Source organism: Leptopilina heterotoma, unplaced genomic scaffold (genome assembly GCF_015476425.1).
Source record: "Leptopilina heterotoma isolate Lh14 unplaced genomic scaffold, ASM1547642v1 Lhet_237, whole genome shotgun sequence".
Classification (NCBI taxonomy): Eukaryota; Metazoa; Arthropoda; class Insecta; order Hymenoptera; family Figitidae; genus Leptopilina; species Leptopilina heterotoma.
The window spans coordinates 1631988-1652388 of NW_025110953.1; the positions used below are offsets into that span (position 1 = coordinate 1631988).

At 21.2% G+C, this 20401-nt stretch overlaps 1 protein-coding gene and 1 long non-coding RNA gene across 4 annotated transcripts in view; one reads left to right on the forward strand and one right to left on the reverse strand.

The window, feature by feature from the left end:
• The window catches only part of LOC122502759, a 190988-nt gene extending 173522 nt beyond the window's left edge, over positions 1 to 17466 (forward strand). The window contains exon 5 of the long non-coding RNA XR_006301666.1: positions 17350 to 17466. This is a non-coding gene — a long non-coding RNA (uncharacterized LOC122502759). The remainder of the gene's footprint in view (positions 1 to 17349) is intronic.
• The window catches only part of LOC122502757 (diacylglycerol kinase 1), a 212761-nt gene that overhangs the window by 165439 nt on the left and 26921 nt on the right, over positions 1 to 20401 (reverse strand). The gene's annotated exons all lie outside the window — the stretch shown is intronic.

Here is a 20401-nt window from a genome sequence, read left to right on the forward strand (position 1 = left end):
AATTATTTTCATAAATTTTAAGAAAATTTTTCGCAAGAATTCAATTATTTTCAATAACTTCTATTTTAAGAAAATTTCACAAAAGAATTTCAATTATTTTAAAAATTCTGATAAAGTTTGTTTATAAGAATTCATTTATTTTTAATACAATTATTATTATTTTCCTCAAAAGAATTTAATTATTTTTCGCAGATTCTTAGGTAATAATAAATTATTCAAAAAAATTCAATTATTTTCTAAAATTTTCATAAAATTCTTTACAAGAATTCAATTATTCTCACAAATAAAAAATTCTTCAGAGAAGTCCATTTATTTAAAAAATGTTAATAACAATCGTTGTAAGAATTCTATTATTTTCGTAAATAATAAAATTCTTCGCAGGATTTTAATTATTTTTAATTCAATTTAAAATAAATTCTTCGAAAAATAGAACTAATTTTAAAAATTTTATTAAAATTCTTTGAAATAATTTAATTATTCAATAAGTTATTTATTTTTTGTATTTAAATTATTTAAAATATTAATTCCTATGGAAAAATGAATACTTAACAAAAAAATGTTAAACAAAACTAACAAAAATTATTCAAGTTTTGAGTAATTTAATTAATTTAATTTAGAAATTATGAAAGATTTGAATTTTGAAGATTTTGGCAAATTTAATTGAAATAAATTTTATATTTGTAAAGAATTTTATTTTTTTACATACTTTTAAAATTTATGTTTAATTATAATCTTATTTTAGAAGAATTCGAACTAAAAATTTGGAAAATAATTGAACCTTAGGAAAATTTAGAATTAAAGTTATTAGCAGTATAAGAAAAAAAGGAAATATTTTTGATGGAAATCAAGAAAAAGTCAGGGAAATACTGAATTAAATTTTTGCGAATCCTCTAAAACGAGTTTTTGTAGACGTCAAATTTATTTTTCCGATAGATACTTTTTACTACTTTTTCTTAATTTAAAAGAATTTTTTACTTTTTCTATTTTTTAAAAATTAATAAATCGATTGTGAAGCCTCTGAAATAATATTGAAATAATTACTAAAAATACTGAAAAAATACTAAAATAAATACTAAAAAATGATGGAAGAATACTAAAATAAATAGTAAAAATACTGAAAGAATACTAAAATAAATACTAAAAAATGCTGAAAGAATACTAAAATAAATACTAAAAAATTCTAAAAGAATACTAAAATAAATACTAAAAATACTGAAAGAATACTAAGATAAATACTAAAAAATGCTGAAAGAATACTAAAACAAATACTAAAAATACTGAAAGAATACTAAAATAAATACTAAAAATACTGAAAGAATACTAAAATAGATACTAAAAAATGCTGAAAGAATACTAAAACAAATACTGAAAATATTAAAAGAATACTAAAATAAATACTAAAAAATGTTGAAAGAATACTAAAATAAATACCAAAAAATACTGAAAAAATACTAAATACTGAAAGAATACTAAAATAAATACTAAAAAAATGCTGAAAGTATACTAAAAAATACTGAAAGAATACCAAAATAAATATTAAAAAATACAACAGAATTAAAGTTATTCTTCATTAAATAAATTATTATTATCATAAATAATAAATAAGAAATATCGAGACATAATTATTCTGAGGAAGGAAATGAAATAATTGAATTTTGATTTAGTAGATGGAAATTGATCCGCACTTGACTAGGAGGGAAAGGCACTGACACTTGTGGCAATAAGGGTTAACTTAATTATATCGTTGAGCTTTAATTAACACTGGCATATACATATATATATGCAGGGAATTGGAAATTGTTCAATTCAAGTTGTGCCATATGTGCCCACAAACTTACATAAGCTAATTGAGAAGAAATTTTTTTTAAGCATTTAAAAAATATTTATTCTTCCATTAAATTTTCTTGTTGCAAATCATTGCGCGTTTATATAGAGAGAGGAAGCGGGAGAACTCGCTCTCGTTTCACTTTGCTGACGCTAAAATCTCGTTAACCGTTAGTTAACAGAGCCAAACTTAAGTGAACGAAATGAAGGTGTCGCCCTTTTAAGCCAACTACTTGTACTTCCCTTTACCTTTCCCATTTTCCTTTGATCCTATCGAATTACACGTTATTGCACTTGAATTGATTTCATTTATCTTCTTTTGCCATTATAAACTTTTGATGTTTGTTTTTAGCCGTTTGCAGCATTTCCCTTTTTTTTCGACTCTAAAAGGGTTCACAGTTGTTCTAATCTTATTTTAAAACTTGTCCCAAAACGAAGGTGCCTTTATTTTTTTAGTAACAATTACGAATTTTTAATTCTAACAAAGTTGAAAATTATTTTATAATAAAAAAAAGAGATTCTCCAAAAATATTTTTTTATTATAAAATCATAATTTTTATACACGCAGAAGAAAGAAAAATACAAACTAAAATTCTCTTTTTTTCTAAATTTACATAATATAAATATTAATATAAACATATTTCGTTTATATTCTTGAGAATAATAGAATTATTTTGAGTGAAATTAAGAAAAAGAGGAAATCTTTATTTCCTAAGGAGAAACTCGAATGCCGCTCAAGTATAACTGGCGAGATTAAAGACTTAAGAGATTATGTAAAGTTTATCCTTCAAATTTCGCATCCCATTCCATTTATCCAACAGATTTTCCTGCATAAATTAATTTGTTTACTTCTGTTTCTTATCAAAATATTTATTCATAAACGCGTGTTATAAGCTCAAAATGATAATGATAATAAAAAAAAATATCGTGAGGCAAATGTTTCAGTTTTAAAAAAGACACAAAAAAAACTGTACATGATAAACTTTTTTGTGCATATGATTTTATGATAAAAAAAAATTCTAAAACGCCTGGATAAAATTATTTATGTACACCATTGTGCTGATAAACTTGAAGTACGGTATACATGAAATACACTTTCTTGGGTATTATTCAGAACAATGAATGAATGAATGAATACAGGTTCATAAGGTACAAAAAATATTGCGGAGATAATGTGAAGTCTCGAGATTTGCTCTTTTATTCTATATATTTTAACTTGAATGGAATAACTTGAGAGAGGAATTTCTTTACTAAGATTTACAATTAAACAGTTTGCTTGATAAAGTCGAATGAAAGACAGTAATCTGACAATTAAATGTTTGTTTTAAAATTATTATTTATTATATTAATTGTAGATAACACAGGACAATTACATTTCTACGGTAGCAACTTCTAAATTTGTGAAAAGTAGCTCATTTCTTGAAATTATAGTAAAAACTTTAACTAATTTTCCACTAGAAAAATTCCACTTGAACTGATCCATTGAAAAAATTAGATTTTAAAGCAAAATCTTCTAAAATACCTAAACTCATCGAAACTTATAAAAATTGACAATTCTTGTAAGTTTGAAAAATTTTTAGTTCACAGTTTTCTCGAAAGTATCAAATTGATGCTAAAAATGTGGATCAATTTTTGATTCACATTTTTGGTATCAATTTGTTGCAATTCGATATTTTTAAGTTAACAGATAATTGAAGAAAAAATTTTACTTTTCGCAAACTTTGGAAAAATGTTAGTCTTTTGAAACTTAAATAATTCTTTTAATATTATATTTTCTCTGAGTTTTTAAACTTCGAAATATTTTCATAAAAAGTAACAAACATAAAATAACTTTTACTTCTAAGAAAAATCCACAGTTTTTCAAATTATGAAAAAAATTCTATAGTTTGAAATTTTTGACAAATTATTATTTAATTAAATTAAATTTAATTAAATTATTATTTATAATTATTTCCAGAATTGAATTTTACAAATTTTCAATAAATTTTACAATTTTTATTTAAAAAAAATTGTCCTTGAAAATAATAAAAGTAATTAATTACTTATTTCCAGAATTCTGGAAATAACAATTTTTAATATTAAATTTTACTATTTTTTTAAGAGCATTTTCCCAAGACCCAAATTAATTTTGCTAATTTTTTTTCTGAAATTTATTTCGTAGATATATGGTATAATTAATGGAATTTGAAAACAAAAGTAAAAAAAAAATAAAAATTTTGGTTAAAAATGCAAAGACAGTTATAGACTTAGGAAAAAGATGAAAAATATCAATAATTAACAGAAAAAGTTGAACAAAAGAAAAAATAATTTGATTTTAAAAAGCTATGTATAGTTAAGAGAAAAAGTAAAAAAAAAAAATTAAATAAATTTTGTGCGTTATCCTAACGCTCCTAATACAATAATTTTTATTTTTTTTTTGTAAATTCCCCCTTTTAATACTAAATCCCCTTTTTGGAAAATAAAAAAGATAGATAAAAGATTAGATAAAAAATATCTAATATTACCTACATGAAAAAATCACTGCGTTTCCTGCTTTTTTTCAAAAATAAACCTTATTTTTCAATTTTTACAGAAACCACTTTTTTTTAATTTTTTAATAATTTCCATAGGAAAGCTGAGGTTTTTTTCAGAAAGTTATGTAAAATTAAAAAATAGGACAACAATGAGTTTTTAATAAAATAAATATTTAAAAAGTTTTTTTTTTTATTTTCTTGAAAACCAATTTTTATCCCACTCTTAAATTTCACATAATTTACTGGAAAAAATCTCAGCTTTAAAATGAAAATGACAAAAATTATTAAAAAAAAGAAGTAGTTTCTGTAAATATTGAAAAATAATTCAAAAAGAATTTTTGAATTGAAAAGTACACAAAAAATGCTTTAAAATTCACTATAAAAAATTGGATTCTGTCAAGTTTCGTCGAAATTATACTGATTTGAAATTACCAATTTCGCAGAAAACAGCAAAACTGCAATCCCCATAATTTACACAATTAATTTTTATAAAAGTTAATATTTTAGGTTTTATTACTTTTATACCTACATAAGAGAACAAAATTTTTACCAAAGTAAAAATAAAATACTAAAAAAGTATTTTTTAGTATTTTCCAGCATTTGTTTTTTAATTTTTTGGTATCTTTAAATATTCTATATTTAAATTTTCTCAGTACTTTATAATATTTTTTGGTAGACTTTAGTGTACGTAAAAAATATATACTAAAATAATGATAAAAACAAAAAGTATTCCCTAGTATTTTCCAGTATTTTTATCTTGGTATTTTTAGTAGTATTCTTTAATAACTTTAAGTATTTCGTTGTTTTTCAACTTTTTTTATAGTATTTTTGGTATTCTTTAGTCTATGTACACTTTGTACTAAAATAATACTAAAAAAAATTGAATGAATAATTATAAAAAAAAACTAAAAATGTGATGAAACAAATACTAATTTTACTATTACAAATACTAAAATGAAAAGCCAATAAAAAATTATAAAACTATAATAAAACAGATAATATAATACTAAAACAGTAATTCTAAGTATTTTCTAGTATTCTTAGTATTTTCTTGCAATATTTCTCATAGCTTTTTAGTACTTTTTGTATTCCTTAGTATTAACTAAAAATATTATGTATTTTCTATTTTGTAGTGTCTTTTAGTATTTTTTATTATTCCTGGTGATAGGGTGGTCACTTTTTTTAAAAAAATATTTTCTATTCCTTTTTGTCTAAAAAAAACTAAAAAAGCAATTTCTAATGAAATCTGTTTTCTAAAAAAAAGCTTAACTAATAAGTTTTGATTTCTAAAAAAAAGTATTTCTAACAATTATTGATTTCTAAAAAAAGTTTTTCTAAAAAGTTATGATTTCTAATATTTATTTTCCTGAAAATTTGTAAAATTCCATAATTTTGATAAAAGTTAGAAAATTGTTAAAAAATTAAGGTTAAGAAATAGAAACTATTTTGTATATTTTCTGTCTCTCGATCACAATTTTGTTTACAAAATTATAAGTTTCTTTTTGAAAAAATAGAAAAAATTTTATAAAATTACTATTTCTTATCACAATTTGTAAACAAAATTCTGTTCTTCTTGGAAAAAAAATAATAATTTTTATACAAAAATTTCCAAAATTAATTTATTTGTAAAACATTTTTTTAGAAAGTTTTTAATATCTTTAGGGAAAAAATCTCTATAATTTCTATTTGTTAATAACAATTTTTAACTAGATTATTTTTAAATTTTGTTAACAAATTTGCATAATTTCTATTTTTTATTATAATTTTTTAACGAAATCTCAAGTATTTTTTTTAAAGAATTAAACAAATTTTCCTAAATTTTATTTTTTAGTCATATATTAATTGATCGTTATTGTACAAAAATTGACTATTGTTAGAAATTTTTTTTTTTTTAAATTACCTTTATTATATTAGAAAAAGAAATTTTTAGAAAATGACCTTTATTAGAAGAAAGAAAATTAGAAAATCACCATCATTAGAAAAAAGTTATTTAGAAATTCATCTTTATTAGAAAAAAATTTTTTTTAAAAATAAAAAATTAAAAAATACGTTTTAGGAAAAGTTTACCTCAACCATTCCTGGTATTTACAGTACTTTTTGGTATTATTTAGTACCTTTATGCATTCCATTGTATTTTCTACTGTTTAAAGTATTTTCTAGTATTTTTTAGTATTATTTGGTATAGAATACTTAATTTTTGTCCAATAAATATTTATTTGTTTCAAATAATTTTTGTTTATATAAATAAATTCTTTAAATTTTTTTTCAATTTTTTTATACTCTACACTGAAAAAAAAATTTAATTGATTCAAATAACCGATTAATTGACTATTATCAATTAAATATTTAATTGAATCAAATAATATTTATTGGAGTCAATTAAATGGTTCAGTTCATATTTGCTTCAAATACTGAAATTATTGGTTCAAATACCATTTAATTGACTCCAATAAATATTATTTGATTCAATTAAATATTTAATTGATAATAGTCAATTAATTGGTTATTTGAATCAATTAAATTTTTTTTCAGTGTACTATTACTAAATAATTATGTTTTAATTTTAACTTTAGAAAATAGATAAAAACTAATTGCGCAGTTGACTTTCTTGTAGAAAAATAATAGAATAATCATTTATAATAATATTTATAAATATTTACTAATATTTATGGAAGGAAAATATATAACATTTAAATGCACTACTGCGTTGACAAATAATGTAGAAATTGAATAAAGTAGAGTCAATGAAAATTAATTTAAATTTAAATTGAATAAAAATGAAATGAAATTTAAACTAAATTACAATCTCGATTACAATAATAATTATAATTATTTGTTTCAAGTAAATATTTATCAGTGACAATATATAACAATTATTTGATTGAAATAATTTTCTCTTTTTACAAAGTGTAGAAAAATAAATAGAAACTTATTTTTTTTATATTTGATGTATATATGTAAATTTTAAGAATCATTAATTTATCAAAATATGTCGAAAAGCGTTAAAATTCGGCACCATAAACTTAAAGTGAAAATGTCATCTGCTTGATAGATGAAAGAGAGTATATGACAGATTGCCAAAATAGAGAAAAAAAAAAAGATTCTAAACTATAGAGGCAAGTAAAAATCCTTTAAAAGCAAGCAATCGATGTTGAGTGTCTCGTTTTATGTCTGTCACTCAAGTGATACTTAAATTGTAATAGCAACATTTTCCTTCACTTTCTTTTCTAAAGTAAGTACTTCACTGGGGAGTACAACTTTATAAATGATACACACACACATACATTCACACTATAGTCAAAAATTTCCAACTTTAAACCAAACAATGTTTCTCCTTTTTATTTTTCACTTTAGTCCACCTCTTTATTTTTTTATTAAATTTCGTATTTTTTCACTCTTGAGAAATATAAAAAGCAGTGAAATCTTTGTTTGCTATTATTAGTTTTTATATTTGATATTTTTTATTTTTACTCTTGAGAAATATGAAAAACTCTTAAATATTTATTATTTTTGTCATTATTATTAAATTTTATATTTTTTTTTTCATTTGAGATCGATGAAAAAGATTTGAATTTCTATTATTATTAAATTTTACATTTTTCTCTCTTGAGAAATACGAAAAGGACTGAAATTGTTATCGTTATTATTTTTATTATCATTATTATTATTTTTATTATTATTTTCATTTTCATTGTAATTTTTATCGCTATTGTTACTATATTATTATATAGAAAATACAATGAAATAAAAACGTATTGCTAAATTAAGATAAAAATATTTTTTGCATCAAGTGAAAAAGTTTCTTTTTGTTCAGTTGTTACCGATTCACAAAACATAATTAAAGTTTGATAGTATCTGATATCAAATGGGACATCTTTATAAGGGAACATCAATGACGATGATGAGCAACTTAGTAGTAAAAAGACGATGAAAAAAAAATTTCCCCTTAAATTGCGATTGCAATCGTGTATGGATAGAATTGTAGTCTGTCATAAAATGTCGAATTTTTTTTTCTATTTTATCAAAACGAGTGCGTTTTGTTAATAATTGACTGTTTCCGTTTTTATTTGGTACACGACAATAAATTATACGATAGATGGAAAAAATAACAAACATAAAAAAAGAGATATTTTTTTGGTAAAATAAAAAATTTTTCTTTTTGAAACAGTTGAAAATAGGAAAATCAAAAATTCTTAAATTTCAAAAAACAATATAGTACCTATGTTTTTTAAAAATATTAATTTAATTTCGAAATTAATTATACAGTCTTCAATGTATTACTTAATTCTATTTATTTATTAAGAATTAATCTTGTTAATAAACAAAATTATTTTTCTTATAAAAAAATACAAATTAAGAAGCAAAAAAATATCGTCGTTCATTTTAAAAGTTCGAAACTTTAGAAACATCAGTTATTCAATTTGAATAAAATTTATCACGAAACTAATTTCTTCAGAATTTTTAAATATTATAATCTTTAAAATCGTGATTCTCTAAAATTTGAAATTAAAGTCTTTAAAAAATTCAATTATTAATAAAAGTTGTAAAAGCATTTTTTATATGAAAATTTTCTCTACCAAAAGATAAAATATTGACCTAAGTAGAAAAAAGTTTTTGAGTTTTATGTTAAAATTTTTGGCTATTTCAAAGTTTATAAGGAACAGAAAAAAACTAGGGACGAATTAAATCTTTTTAATATTTTCAAAAATTGCTGGACACCAAAATACAGAATTTCTAATTTATTTTTAAACATATTTTAAATGAAATTTTCTTCTTTTTGATAATCGAATTTTCAAAAAACTTTCTAAAAATTATTAAAAATAATTGCTTTAAAGAAGAATTTTAATTAAAAATTCTAAAAAAAATTATTGAATTTTGGTAGAATTAATGTTGTATTTTTTGGAAATAATTAAATTTCAAAAGATTTGAAATTGTAATTTTTTAAAATATTTTAGTTCTTGTGGAAAAATAAATAACAATAAGTGTTAAAGATACTTTAGCAATATTACTAAAGTATTGAATAATTTAATTTAGAAATTCCTGAAAAACTTTTCTGTAAAATTAAAATTTCTTCAAGATAATTGAATTTTCGAAAACAATTAATTGAAAAATTTTTTAAAAATTGAAATTTTCGTAAAATTTTATTGAAATAAATTTCATATTTTAAAGAAATTATCACCATTTTTAAAAATTGTCTTGTTTCTGAAAAGAAAATGTTAAATAAACTTGTAAGAAAATTATTTAAAAATCATTAAATTTTAACTGTCAAAACCTAAAAAAAAATAAAAAATATGCGAAAATGACTAATTTTTGCGTATCCACACAAAGTTTTTAATTCAAATTTTTGTTAAAAACACTAAAAAAAATCCAATTTTGGAAAAATTACAAATAATTTCAGAAATTCAATTATTTTCAAGAATGATAAAATTCTTCTCATCAAATTCAATTATCTTTGAAATTTAAAAAAAATTGTCGTCAAAATCACAATTATATTTATAAATAACAAAATTCTTCTCCAAAGTTCAATTATTTTCAAATAAATTTCAAATTCACAAAAATAGTACCTACCCAAACATTTGATTATTATTTTCATAAATAATAAAAATTTCTCAGGAATTCAATTATTTACAAATTTTTTATAAATTCCTCCAAAATAATTCAATTATTTTTATAAATAATAAAATTTTTTTAAGGAATTCAATTATTTTCATAAAAAATAATTAAAAATTGTAGAAAATAATAATTGATTTGAAATGATGAAAATAATTTTGAAAAAGTTACTGTAATAATATTCTTTTAATCTAAAACAATGATTTTATCACTCGGTCATCTTTAATTATTATAAAACATGAAGATATTGATCACTCCGAGTCTTCGACTCGGAGCAATCGCTATCTTCCTGTTTTATAAAAATATTCTTGTAAATTAATGAATTTAAAAAGATTTTAATTTGAAATTTTTGAAATTCTTAATTTCTGTGAAAAAATAATATTGATTAAATATTTATTTAAAAGAAAAGTTATTGATGTTTTGGAATAATTTTTCCAATTAAAGAAATTTGTAAATAAATGTAATAGAACATTTTTTTGAGTAAAATTTTTTCCTTTATTTTCTAAAAATTGAAAAAGTTTCAATTTCATTTTCAATTAAAATTTGTAATTGACAAATAGAATGGAATATGTAATGTTTCTTTTCCAAAAGAAAAGAATGAGTTTCTGAACAATATTGTTATTGAGAAATATAAATTATGTTTAAAATATTTTCTATTTCTTAATTATAATTTTTTAACAATTAACAAGTTTCTCATATTTTTTTATAAATAAAAAGGAGAAAAATTTGCATAATTTAGATCAGTCAAACGAAATTTGTTATTGAAAAAAACATATAATAAACAAAATTTATTTGTTAATCATAATTTTTTTATATTTTCTAATTTCAAATATATTGTTTTATTATAAATCATGAACAAATACCTGCATTTTTTCGATCTGTCAAACAATATTTTTTAAAGAAAACAAAAGCATAAAGAAAAACTAACTTCAAATCGTGGACAGAAAGAATGAAAGAATGAAATACAAAGATTATATTATAGTTAATTTTTAATTTTATTCACAAAATTTTTGTAAATGTTTAAATACAAAAAAATATTTGTTCATTTAAATACGTTCTCAAAACCTTACAGGAAAATGCCAACAAATTTATTTTCTAAAGAATTTATAGAGAAAAAAAATAATTATAAAGAAAAAAAATTATATATATTCTTACTCTCCGCCCACTTTGCAGTGGTTTTGCATTTATTTTGCATCTATCTATGCACATATATATTTATAAATTATAAGCGCATTGTGCTTTCTAATTAGTTTTCGTGAAAATGAAGTTGAAAGGTGAATGTAAATCATTTTCTAAAACATGACGCACTGCAACTGATGGCATTGAGCCAATTAAACACGTGAAATAATATATTTAATATAAATAATGGAGTTGCGATGAAAAGAGATATGAGAAAATTTATATATTTTGTAGAACCATTCGCGCAGTAGAATATGATAATGTCATGAGAGTTCTTTCCTCCGGGTAAGGGAGAAACTTGCGACTGTTGCAAAAAACGATATCTGGGGACAAAAAAAAAACGAAACGTGACGCAATATTAAATTTACACTAGATGAAAGAAATTTTTTCTCTCATGCAAGTAAATTAATTATACATGACTTCTGCCAAAAAAAATAAATATTTGTTTAGAGACTAATATTTGTAAAATTATTAAATACTAAAATTATGCAAGATTTAAATATTATTAAATATTCAAATTAATCTATGTTGAAGTTATAAGACATTGGCATTAAAAAAAGGGGAAATTATTAAATATTAATAATTGATATTATCAAATATTTAAAGTAATAGGTATATTTGAATTAATTAATATTGAAATTAATCAATATAATTAAAACATTTAAATATTAAAGTCTTTTTTTCTCTAAAAAAAAAATATTTGACAAATCCAAAATATACAGCTATTTTTTTATGATTTATAATAAAATAGTATTAGGAAAATTAGAAAATTTAAAAAAATTATGATTAACAAATAAAAATATATACCCATTTTGTTTATTATATGCTTTTTTCTACAACAAATTTCGCTTGACTAAATTGATCTAAATTATTCAAATTTTTCTCCTTTATATTTATAAAAAATATTAGGAAACTGTTAATTGTTAAAAAATTATGATTAAGAAATAGGAAAATAACCCATTTTATGCATAATTTTTATTTATCAATAACAATATTGTTCACAAACTCATTCTTTTCTTTTGGAAAAATAAACATTACATATTCCCGTTTCTCCCGTTTCTTAATATTTTTGGTAGAAAATTCTCAATTTTCATAAGGAAATAATTTGCATAATTTCTATTTCTTAACAATTGTTTTAATAAAATCCAGTTTTTTTTTATTTAAATAAAGGAAAAATTTGTTTATTCTAATTTTATTAATCATTTTTCTCAATTAGAATTAATTAGAAAATATTCTTTTTCTAACTAGTAAATAATTAATAATATTCAACATAAAGTTTGAAAATCGAAATTATTTTCTTTTTCGTCTTATTCAATCGTCGGTTACCATTGAAATCGGTAGCAAGTAGTAAAGTCAATATTACGTCAGACAGAAATAAACGGCAAGGCGCATATATATATTTTCTTTCTAAATATTTATCTCCCTCTTTCTCTCCTTTTGTAAAATACATTTTATGAGTGTGTGATATACGTAGATATTTATTTTTTTTTCTTCAATTATAAGGACAGAAGTTTTTTGGATAAAATTTTGTTTAAAAAGAATTTTAAAAGTTTTGATATCTGATATTTGTTTGTATCTATATTATATATGACGTTGGGCGAAAGATGAGCACGTGTTTTGACCAAACTTATGTCGTATTTCTTTGGCAATATGAATAATAATAGCAACGAGAGTTATAAAATTGCATAATGACTATATAAAACTTATGTTTATAAATGAATGTTTTATTTTAAGAATGCGTATTAGTCTTTGAAAATTTATATTTTTAGCAATTTCGACGAAAATTGGTATTGACTTTATTGTTTATATTTTCTTTTTACATTTCGTTCTTTTAAATCGAAATTTGTAAAAAAAAATTTAACAATTTGATTTATAGTGATTGAATTTAGGAATCAATATTTATGAATCAAAACAAAAATAAGAAGAGAGTAATAGTAATTCATATTAGTAAGAACTTTTATTAATTTAAATTTAGATATATTATAATTTTTGTTGTTGTTGATTTTTGTCTTTTGTATTATTGCTCAGGGTTGCCACATGTCAGGGAAGTCAGGGAAAAATCAGGGAAAGTAAAATTGTTCAGGGAAATCAGGAAAAAGTCAGGGATATTTAGTAAAAGTACTGGAAAAAATTAAATTTTTAAAATTCATGAAAAAACTCTGAATTTTTAAGTTTTTTTTTGTTTGCCTCGTAAACTATGAATAATAAAATTCTTCATCGAAATTCTATTATTTTTAAAAATTTTAATAAAATTCTTGGCAAAATTTCACAGAAATTCAATTATTTACAAAATTTTTTAAAATAAATTTCTTCGAAATAATTCAATTATTTTTACAAGTAATAAAATTATCACAGGAATTCAATTATTTAAAAATTAAAATACAAAATTTCATAAAATTTTTCGAACAACATTAAATATTTAGAAAGATTTTTAAAAAATTCGTCGCAAAAATTCAATTATTTTTATAAATAGTAAAATTCTACACTGAAATTCAATTATTTTTATAAACATGAATAAAATTCGTTGCAAGAATTTAATTATTTATAAAAAATAATAAAATTCTTTACAGAAATTCAGTTATTTCTATAAACTTGAACAAAATTCGTTGGAAGAATTAAATTATTATTTTCAAAAGTAATGAAATTCTTCGTAGAAATTCAATTATGTTCAAAAATTTGAAAAAAACATATTCTCGTCAAAATTTTAATTATCTTTATAAATAATAAAATTCTGCATCGAAATTCAATTATTTTAAAAAATTTTAATAAAATTCTGGAATTCAATTATTTAAAATACAAAATTTCATAAAATTTTTCGAAAAATATCAATTATTTAAAAAGATTTTTATAAAATTCGTCGCAAGAATTCAATTATTTAAAAAAATTGAACAAAGTTCTTTTCAAGAATTCAATTATTTTTATAAATAATAAAATTCTTCACCGAAATTCAATTATTTTTATAAACTTGAATAAAATTCTTCACGGAAATTCAGTTATTTCTATAAACTTGAATAAAATTCGTTTGAAGAATTAAATTATTTTCAAAAGTAATAAAATTCTTCGCAGAAATTCAATTATGTTCAAAAATTCTTGTCAAAATTTCAAGTTTCTTTATAAATAATAAATTTTTTTTTCGAAATTCAATTATTTTAGAAAAATTTTAATAAAATTCTTTGGAAAATTTTAATTATTTTCATAAATAATAAAACTCATCGCAGAATTTTAATTATTTTTGATACAATATTTTAATCAAATTCCTCAAAAAATGTAATTATTCTTAGAAATTTTATTAAAATTTGTCAAAAGAATTCAATTATTTAAAAATTTGTTGATAAAATTATTTATGAGAATTGAATTTTAAGAAACATTCAATTATTGAATAAATTATTTATTTTTTAATTTAAATAATTGAATTCTTCTAGAATTTCCTAATAAAAATTGATTTAATTAATTGAATTACCGAATAATATCGATTTAATATTTATGAAAATAATTGAATTATTGCAACGAATTTTATTACATTTTTTTTTAATAATTGAATTTTTTTTTAGAAATTTTACTACTTTTAAAAATAATTGAATTCTTGCGAAGGATTTTATTAGGATTTTTGTAAATAATTAACTTTTTTTGAAAAATTTTATGGTAATTTAAATTATTACAAAACATGAAGAAGTTTTCAAAGAAGTTATTGATGTTTTTGAATAATTTTACAATTAAAGAAATTTGTTAATAAATGTAATAGAACATTTTTTTGAGTATCTAATAATAATTTTCAGAGTGAATCAGAATATTCTTTAGTGTCAAGAAAAAAATAAAAATTTTGTCTGGAAATTAGGGAAAAATAAAATAAAATATTTGTGGCAACCCTGTTGTTGCTTCTTTTCCTCATTTTTATTTTTATTCGTTTTTTTTTAATCTTTTCTGTTTTTTAAACTTGTACATAGTGAAATAAGAATAGAAAAGAATTTTTTTCCTTTGCCTCAAGATGAAGAAGAATGGTTATTAATTCGAAATCTAGATTGCAGAGATTTTTATAGTTGTGGATGATAGAAATGAATTATTTATGCCTGAAGCGAATTGCTCCCAGTGAGTTGGGATTTTGCGTCAAATCGATGATTTATGAGGTCCGCATATTAAAATAAATCTTTTCATATAGTAATCGATCAGTATTTTAATTTTGCAAAGTAATTCTTTTGAACAGAGGAAAAATAAACTTTTGCTAAAGATAAAGAAATGAGAGAGAGAGTTTTACGATCACATGTTTATTAATCGTGAGCGCGCAGTAATAATATTTTTTTGTCGAACGAATTTAAAACGTAGGTGCAAAATAGCTCTATTAAAATAATAAACTTTTTTTTAAAGAGGAAAAAGAAATCTTACAAAGTTTCTTTATTTTAATTCTTTACTTTAATTTATTCCTTATTAATTTTTTTACAAAGATTTTTATTTTACGAATTTTTTATAAACTCCTTATAAACTAATAGTTCTCGAGGAAAATAATAATAAAATAGAAAAAATAATTATCAAAAAATGATATGATAAAAATGCTTTTTTTGTAGATAAAATTTATTTTAATATAAAAAAATCCAATCATAACTATTTCTATTTCATTTAGTAATTTAAAATTTTTTATTTTTTTTATTTAACTTTTAGTCGAAAGTTACTAAAAATTAGTAGAAATTTTTTAATGAGTAAAAGTTCTGAACGTTCAAATGAACAAAATTCATTTATTTCTTCTTCAAATTAAATTTTTATTACAATAATTTTGCGTCACTATCAAAAAGAAAAAAAACTAAATGATAGAATTTCGAGATGTTACAATTTTTTAATTTTTATCGCACTCAATAATTTTTGATATTTTTAATAAAAAATATTTTTTTCATTTGAACGTTGAAAGCTTTTTTGATCATGAAACTTTTATTAATTTATTTAATGGACCACTTTTCACTAATATTAATGAAATATTAAGTTTTTATCGATTTTTATTAAATATTAAATTAACTAATTAAATATTAAATTATTTAACTTTATTAATTAAATTATTTAAATGAATTATATTTTATAATAGATACGTATTATTTACACATAAATCACATTCCTGCGTTTGGGAAAAATTGTTTTTAAAAAATATCGTCATTTAATTCCGTTTAATTTGAAATTTAGACGAATTATAAAATCTCAAGTTGTAAAAGGTTCTAATACCTTTTACCTTTTACTGGTTTGAGCACTGCATATCTTACGTATTATTTTAAGTTTTCAAAAAAATTCACCTATTTTTAAAGTGTGCTTTCACTTTTGAAATCGTGTTGATATTCTGCACAAGATTTTTAGCTTTGTGCTCAAAGTAAGCCTTAATTTCAGCTATTTTAATTCCTTTTGTAAGAGAAATAGACGCTAATCCGGACTTGATATCCATTAGAACCTAATTTTAGGAGGAAACAATAGAATTTGTTTAAAAATCCAATTTTCACTTCACCATGAAAGGTACCTTATGCGTCAAAAATTTTATGTTATGTTTATGATCATTTTTTCTCCTTGTTTATAAGCATTTTTTTTTTTTTTTAACTGAAACCAGAAGTAACTTTTATTGAATATTTTAGATAATATAATAATGATTTAAATATCTTTTTTGCTGATGTTAATTTTTCTTTTATAAAATTTTACCTTTTAGACTTAACAATCGTAACCTACAATTTTTTCAACATAAGTCACCTTTTACCGTGGAACGTCACATATTTATAAGAGTAGTAAACGATAATTTTCAACGTCGTATAATCAACGATTAAAGAAAAGAAAATATTTTTTAACTATAGAAAAAAAATTGTTTAAAATATTTTATCAAAATAAGTTTTTATTGATTTTACTTGAGAAAAATATTTAACAATTTGCATAAAAAATATATTTTGTTTTTAAATAATCGCGTTGTTAACTTCACTTAAATCAGTATCAATGAGCGAAAAAATTTCAAACGTCATTACTTATAGTGACAAAAAAAAGGAAATTTTCCATATTTTTTCCTTTGATAGATGTTAATTAGAGTTTAATTAAGACAACAATTTTTTATTTTTTATTTAATCGAACCTTGTATTCATTTCCACTATTTTAAAATAATGCCAATTGACATTTTTTATTTACTTTGTTAAATATTTAAATTGAAAATTCTTACCTCTCTAATTCACTTGTACAGTTTATTCTCAATAAATAAATGATTATTTCTTTAAAGGTTTACTGCATTCGAGCTGTAACGATGACAGGAGAAAATGAGAAATATTGGTTCGTATACGACAATTGAGGTAAGATGGAGTCAGTCGAAATAAACACATGAATGTTGTGTATCGCGAGCAGAGATGGGTATGTAATTTTTTGTTTTATAAATGTTAATAAACAAACCTTAAACAATTTAATGAGTATAATTTTTTTATTTATATAACTGTTTATTAAGAAAATATAAAAAGTTAAAATGTTAACATAATCAATAATAACTATTTATTATTATAATTATTAAATCATTCATAATTTATAATAATTTATAATATTTAATTAAATAATTTAATTCAATAATTCATTGATGGTTTTTGAAAAGACAAATTTGATGAAATTTTCATCAAAATTAGCCCCCTTTGTTATAGTAAACTGGAGAAAGAAGTTTTTCAAAATCATAAAATCTTTTTATTGTAGATTTTACCGTAAATTTTACAAGAGTTATTATATAAATGGTTCTTATGGAACATAATAATCCATAAAGCTATGAACCAGAAATTTACGGTTCATATAATTTTAGAAAATTTCTCAAATTTCTCAAATTTCTTTACGAATTCCTAAAGAAGTTTATCAGGAACTTAGTTCACGGTTTTTTTCTCTTCTTTTTTTGAAATTTAATACCGTATGGAATTCGCATATTTTTTTCCTTTTGTAATTTCTTTCTCTTTTTGCAAAAAAAAAAATTATTTCTTCTTCAACCAAAAGAAATTGTTTCTTTTATCGCCAAAGAAATTAATTTGTTTCGCTAAAGAAATAATTATTTTCTTTTTTGCAAACAAATTTTTTTTTTTTCGAAAGATACATTTTTTTTTCCTTTTTTGCAAAAGAAATTATTATTTTCTATTTTGCAAAATAGAAATGTATTTTATTTTTCGTAAAAGAATTTTTTTTCTTTTTCTATTAAATAAATTATTTGCTTTTTCGCATAAGAAATTATCTTCCATTTCGTAAGAAAAATGTTTTTTATTTTTTGCAAAAGAAATTAATTCTTTTTTTGCCAAAGATACAAATATTTTTATTGTAAAAAGATATTTTTGTACTTAGTATAAAAATTTATATATTAAACATTTTTTAAATAGTAAAAAATAGTTTAAATACTGAAATTAAATATTTTCACAATAATAAAGAACTATTTTGTAATAGCAAAAACAAATAGTGAAAAATAGTGAAATAGTGAAATAGTAATACAAATATTTTTATAGCAAAATATAATTTAAATTAAAAAAATATTTTTGCAAAAGAATTTTTTCTTTCAAAATTAATTAATTAATTCTTTCTTTGCAATAGAAATTTGTTCTTTCTTCGCAAAATAATTTTTTTCTTTTTTAACAAAAGAAACCTAATTTCTTATTCACAAGATAAATTATTTCTTTTTCTGCAAAAGATATTTTTCTCTTTTTTCAAAAGAAATTCCTGTAAAAATTGTAAAATTTCCGTAAAAGATATTTTCTCTTTTTTTGCAAAAGAAATTTTTTCATTCTTCATAAAAGAAACTATTTCCTATTTTGCAAGAGAGTAATGTTTTTTTTCTGCCATAGATATTTTCTCTTTTTTTCGCAAAAGAATTGTTTTCTCTTTCTGCAAAAGAAATTTCCCCTTTTTCGATGGATGAAAAATTAATTTCCTTTTTGCCCAAGAAATTATTTCTTTTTTTCGCAAAAGAAATTTTTTCTTTCCTCGAAAAATAAATTTCATTTTTTTTTGCAAAAGAAATTATTTTCTATTTTGCAAAAGAAATATAGTTTATTTTTTTCGCAAAAGATTCTCTTTTTTATCAAAAAGATCTCTTTTTTCGCAAAAAGAAATTTTTCCTTTTATTTCAAAATAAATTAAATAATGAAAACAAAATTTTTCTTTTTTTCACAAAAGAAATTAATTATTTTTTCGTCAAAGAAATTTTCTTCTCTTTAAAAAAAAAAGATTATTTCTTTTGTCCATATAAAAATTCATCGACAAAAAATCGAAGTAAATAAAACTAAAAATTCTTCTCACTCCTGCAATTTTCAAGTTGAACAGAAAACCAATACACACACACACACACGAGGAGAATTTATACATCAATCTTTACATGAGTATAGAAGGTGGAATTCGTTTCACACTCTTGGGCAATAAATTAGAAAATTAGCCTCGAATTTATCGATAGAGGAATAAAAAAGAAAGGAAAGTAGAAAAAAAAAATCCTTTAACACAAAAAGGGTGGAATGAAGATCGCATCAACCAACATATTATTGGCGTGAATCGAGTAAAATTATGCAATTGTTACTCCCTTACTTGACACTCATAGAAGGCTATATATTGTATATACACACGTGGAAAAAGAGAGAGAGAGCATGGCAAAAGGGGGATGAAAAGGGGTTGCCCGTTATTCTGGGCTCGTGCGTTGTCATGGCAACGTTACCTCCGTTAAATGACCTTGAAAAGGGGGTGAGAACGAAAGAAAGAGAAAGGTGAGACTATTAGACAAGGAGAACGACTCAGGGCTAGGATACTCAAGTTGGTGGGTGACCTAAGGGGTGAGGGGGTGCGAGAGAGAGAGGGAGGAAAAAGGGGGTATGGCACGCCCCATAGAACTACTATCCTACCCTTGGGACATAGGACATAGGAAAATCCCTGTCTCTTTTTTTTCTCAAACCCAATGCAATTACTCTAAAGAAAAAAGTAATAAATAATCCAAACTTATTTTTGACACTGACGAATTGCTTGAAAAAATTTTTTATATTTATAGATTTTAAAAAATATTTTTAAAAAAGAATAAACATAATTTTCTGTGCGTGTGTGTAATTTTATTTTTAATTACTTATCGTTAATCTTTAGTGATAATCTCAGACTTTTTTCGAAAAATAAAACTTTAATTTTAATCTCCTTGGGTAGTAAAAATTTATTTTTATAGTTGACCAAAATTTTGGTGGTAGAAAAATTTTTGAAGAAAACAGGAATTTTTAGTATAAAAAATAATTTCATCATGCTAGGAAAGTGGTTGCAGTATATAACCAAATTTTGATAACAAAAAAAAA